Genomic DNA, 5,576 nt, shown 5'->3' with positions numbered 1-5,576 from the left:
ATACCCAAAGAAATATGTCATTCTTTTTTTTTCTTTTTCTTTTTTTTTTTTTTTGAGATCGAGTCTCACTCTGTCACCCAGGCTGGAGTGCAGTGGTGTGAACTGGGCTTACTGCAACCTCCGCCTCCCAGGTTCAAGCAATTCTGGTACCTCAGCCTCCCAAGTAGCCGGGACTACAGGTGCATGCCACCATGCCTGGCTAATTTTTGTATTTTTAGAAGAGACGGGGTTTCACTATGTCAGCCAGGCTGGTCTCAAACTCCTGACCTCAGGTGATCCACCTGCCTTGGCCTCCCAAAGTGCTGGGATTACAGGCATGAGCCACTGTGCCCAGCCCTCATTCTATTATAGATACATATATGCATATGTTCATTGCACCACTATTTACAATAGCAAAGACATAGAGATGCCCAGCAATGATAGACTGGATAAAGAAAATGTGGTACATATATACCATGGAATACTATGCAGTCATAAAAAAGGAATGAGATCATGTCCTTTGCAGGGACATGGATGGAGCTGGAGGCCATTATCTTCAACAAACTAATTCAGGAACAGAAAACCAAATACTGCATTTTCTCACTTATAAGTGGAGCTGAATGATGAGAACACATGGACACATGGTGGGGAACAACACACACTAAGGCCTGTTGAGGGTGGGAGGAGAAGGGAGGAAGGAGAGCATCAGAAAGAATAGCTGATGGATGCTGGGCTTAATACCTAGGTGATGGGATGATCTGTGCAGCAAATCATCATGGCACATTTTTACCTATGTAACAAACCTGTACATCTTGCACATGTATCCCTGAACTTTAAAAAAAGACATAAAAAAGAGAGAAATGCAAAACGTAAAAAAAAAAAAAAATTACATGAAATGTAGACCAGGCATGGTGGCTCACTCCTGTAATCCCAACACTGTGGGAGGCCAGAGCAGGAGAACTGCTTGAGTCCAACAATTTAAGACTGCAATGAGCAATGATAACACCACTACACTCCAGTCTGGGTGAAAGTGAAAGACTATCTCTAATAAAAATAATAATGATAATTACATTGAATATAAATGGTCTAAACATAGTCCATTAAAAGGCAAAGAGTAGGCCGGGTGTGGTGGCTCACGCTTGTAATCCCAGCACTTTCGGAGGCCAAGGTGAGCGGATCACAAGGTCAGGAGTTTGAGACCATCCTGGCTAACACAGTGAAACCTCATCTCTACTAAAAATACAAAAAAATTAGCTGGGCGTGGTGGTGGGCACCTGTAGTCCCAGCTACTCAGGAGGATGAGGCAGGAGAATGGCGTGAACCTGGGAGGTGGAGCTTGCAGTGAGCCGAGATTGTGCCACTGCACTCCAGCCTGGGTGACAGAGCAAGACTCCATCTCAAAAAAAAAAAAAAAAAAAAAAAGGCAAAGAGTAAGATTTCAATTATATCCTACCTGCAAGAAGCCCACATTAAATATAAAAATACAAATACATTAGAAGTAAAAGAATAGAATAATATATAATATGCTTACACTAATCAAAAGAAAACTGGAGTAGTTATAGGCAAATATTTCAGTACTTAAAAAGTACTACCAGAGATAAAGAAGATGATTTTTAATGATACAGTAGTCAATTCATGAAGAGGAAATAATAATCCTAAATTATGGACCTAATAACACATTTTCACAGTACAAGGAGCAAAACTGATAGAACCGAGAATAAATAGATGTAATCCTCAACTATAGTCAGAGATTTTGATATCCATCTCTCAATGTGTGATAGAACAAGTGAACAGAAAATTAGCAAAGACACAGAGTTGAACAACACTATCAAATAATTTGACAAAATTGAAATTTATAAAACACTCCACTCAAAGACAACAAAATACATATTTTTTAAGTGCAGATGGAACGTTTACTAAGACAGATGATATTGTGAGCCGCCCCAAAATCTCAATAAATTTAAAGGATTCAAATCATATAAAGTATGTTTTCTAACCAAAGTGGAATCAAATTAAAAATCAAAAATAGAAATATCTGAAAAAAACCCTCAAAATAGTTGTAAATGAAATAAGACACTTCTAAACAACCCATAGGGTCAAAGAAGAAATCAGAAAGGGAAATCAGAAAACAATTTGAGTTGAGTTAAAACAAAATGACAACATATTGAAATTTGTGAAATGTAGCTAAAGCAGTACTCAGAGGGAAATTTATTGCACCAAATGCCTATATTAGAAAAAAAGAACTGAATCAGTGTCATCAGCTTCCTCCTTAATAATCTAGAAATGAAAAGAGTACATGAAACCCAAAGTAAGCAAAAATAAATAAATAAATAAATAAATAAATAAATAAATAAGAAGAATAAAGAGCATAAACAGAAGCAGAAAAGTAATAGAGGAAATTAATGAGACCAAAAGCTGTTACTTTGTGATCAACTAAATTGATAATCTTCTAGCCAGGCTGATCAGTAAAAGGAAGAAAGGAACTGCAGTGTGTATTCTGGATGTAAAAGGAGGAGGAAGAGAAGGAAAAAGAAAAGGAAAAAAGGAAAGAAGGAAGGAATTAAAAGAAAAATAGAGAGGATACAAATTGCCTCTGTCAGGAATAAGGACGTGATATCAATACAGAATCCACAGGTATTAAAAGCAAAACAAAGGAAATTAGGAGCAATGTCATGCCAATAAATTCAACAATTTAGATGAAATGGACAAATTCATTGAGAGATACAAGCTACCTAAGCACACACAAAAGAAAGAGAATCCCAAATAGCACCATTTCTATTAAAGAACTTGCACCTGTAGTTAAAATCATCCTATTAAAATAAAACTACTCCGGGCTCATATAAATTCTTTGGTGAGACCTAAAAACAGAAATATCATTTGATTTAGCAATTCCATTACTTGGTATACGCCCAGAGGAATATAAATTGTTCTGTTATAAAGATACATACATGCATATGTTTATTGTAGCACTATTCACAATAGTAAAGACATGGAATCAACCTAAATGCCAAGCAATGGTAGACTGGATAAAGAAAATGTGGTACCTATACACCATGGAATACTATGCAGCCATAACAAAGAATGAGATCATGTCCTATTAAGGAACATGGATGGAGATGAAGGCCATTATCCTTAGCAAACTAGCAAAGGAACGGAAAACCAAATACTGCATGTTCTCACTTACAAGTGGGAGCTAAATGATAACACATGGACACATACAGGGGAACAACACGCACTGGGGTCTATCAGAGGGTGAAGGTTGGAAGGAGGGAGAGGATCAGGAATAATAACTAATGGATACTGGCTTAATACCTGGGTAATGAAGTAATCTGTACAACAAACCCCCATGACATAAGTTTACCTATATAACAAACCTGCACATATAACCCTGAACTTAAAATAAAAGTTAAAACATAAAAATTAAACAAATTTTAACAATTAAATTATTTGGTGAATTCTACCAAACATTTAGGAAATAAGACCAATGCTATGCAAATTCTTCCAAAAATTTGGGAAGAATAAAATACCAACTCATCCTATGAGACTAGAGGCTAGCATTACTCTGACATCAAAATACAACAATTACAAGACTCAAACAAACATACAAACAAACAAAAACTAAGGACCAATATACCTCATGAACATAAATGCAAAAAGAGCCTTAACAAAATTTTACCGAGTTGAATCAAACAATGTCCAAAAATGGTAATGCATTATGCCTAACTGGAATTTCCCCTCAGAAATGCAAGTTTGGTTTAACATTTGAAAATCAATGGAATTTACCATAGAAGAAAACCAAAACCAAACCAAACAAAAAACGAAACTGCTATATGTTCATCTCAGTAGATGCAGAAAAAAGATTTCACAAAAATCCAATATCTGTTCCTGATTTTTTTTTTTTAAATCTGCCAGGGCCAGGTGTGGTGGCTTACGCCTGTAATCCCAGCACTTTGGCAGGCACAGGCGGGTGGATCACCTGAAGTCAGGAGCTTGAAACCAGCCTGGCCAACATCGTGAAGCCCCATCTCTACTAAAAATTCAAAATTAGCCACGAGTGGTGGTGCATGCCTGTAATCCCAGCTACTTGGGAGGCTGAGGCAGGAGAATCACTTGAACCTGGGAGAGGGAGGTTGCAGGGAGCCAAGATTGCACCATTGCACTCCAGCCTGGGCAACAAGAGCAAAACTCCATCTTAAAAAATAAATAAGTAAATAAAAATAAACAAAAAATCTGCCAGGTGTGGTGGCTCATGCCTATAATCCCCAAATTTGGGAGGTCAAGGTGGGAGGATCACTTGAGCCCAGGAGTTCGAGACCATCGTAGGCAACATGGCAAAACTCCATCTCTACAAAAAATTCCAAAATTAGCAGGGCATGGTGACATGTGTCTGTAGTCCCAGCTACTCAGAAGACTGAGGTGAGAGGATTGTTTGAGCCAGGGAAGTTGAGGCTGAAGTGAGCCATGTGTGCATCACTGTACTCCAGCCTAGGTAACAGAGCAAGACTGCCTCAAATAAGTAAACAAACAAACAAACAAATAAATAAATAATAGAATGTTATCTAACTAAAAGGAATAACATTTCCTCAACTTTATAAAAGTTACCCCTCAAAATCTGAAGCTAATTTGATACTTAATGGTGAAAGACTGAATGTTGCTCCCTAACATTAGGAGTAAGGCAAGCATGTAAGTTCTCACCACTTGTATTCAACATTGTACTAAGGAAAGCCAGTATATTAAGACAAGAAAAATCAATAAAATATATCCAGATTGGAAAAGGAGACATTAAATTGCCTTTACTTGCAGATGACATCATTTTAAGTAGAAAATTCTACAGAATGTACAAAAAAGCTGCTGGAACTAATAAATGAGTTCAGCACAGTTGAATGTTACAAGATCAATTTCAAAAATTAATTGTATTTCTAAATACTAGGAAGAAAAAATCAGAATTGAAAATTGTAAGGCCCAACATTCACAATAGCACTAAAAGACACGAAAGACTGGCTGGGTGTGGTGGCTCACACCTGTAATCCCCGCACTTTGGGAGGCCAAGGCGGGTGGATCACCTGAGGTCAAGAGTTCAAGACCAGCCTCACCACCGTGGTGAAACCCCGTCTCTACTAAAAATACAAAAATTAGCCGAGTATGGTGGCATGCACCTGTAGTCACAACTACTCTGGAGGCTGAGACAGAATTGCTTGAGCCCGGGAGGCGGAGGTTGCAATGAGCCCAGATCATGCCACTGCACTCCAGTAGGTGGGACTACAGACGCATGCCACCATGCCCTGCTAATTTTGCAATTTTTTGTAGAGATGGAGTTTCGCCATGTTGCCTAGGATGGTCTCGAACTCCTGAACTAAAGTGAACCTCCCACCTTGACCTGCCAAATGCTGGGATTATAAGCATGAGGCACCGCACCTGGCAGATTTTTTATTTATTTTTATTTATTTATTTTTTGAGATGGAGTTTTGCTACAGATTCATTCTTCCGTATGTGGCTTGCCAATTATCCCAGCATCATTTGTTGAACAGGGTGTCCTTTCCCCACTTATGTTTTTGTTTGCTTTGTTGAAGATCAGTTGGCTATAAGTAGTTGGCTTT

This window comes from Symphalangus syndactylus, chromosome 12, assembly GCF_028878055.3.
Source record: "Symphalangus syndactylus isolate Jambi chromosome 12, NHGRI_mSymSyn1-v2.1_pri, whole genome shotgun sequence".
NCBI classification, from domain to species: domain Eukaryota; kingdom Metazoa; phylum Chordata; class Mammalia; order Primates; family Hylobatidae; genus Symphalangus; species Symphalangus syndactylus.
Note: the sequence above shows the minus strand (reverse complement) of the source record.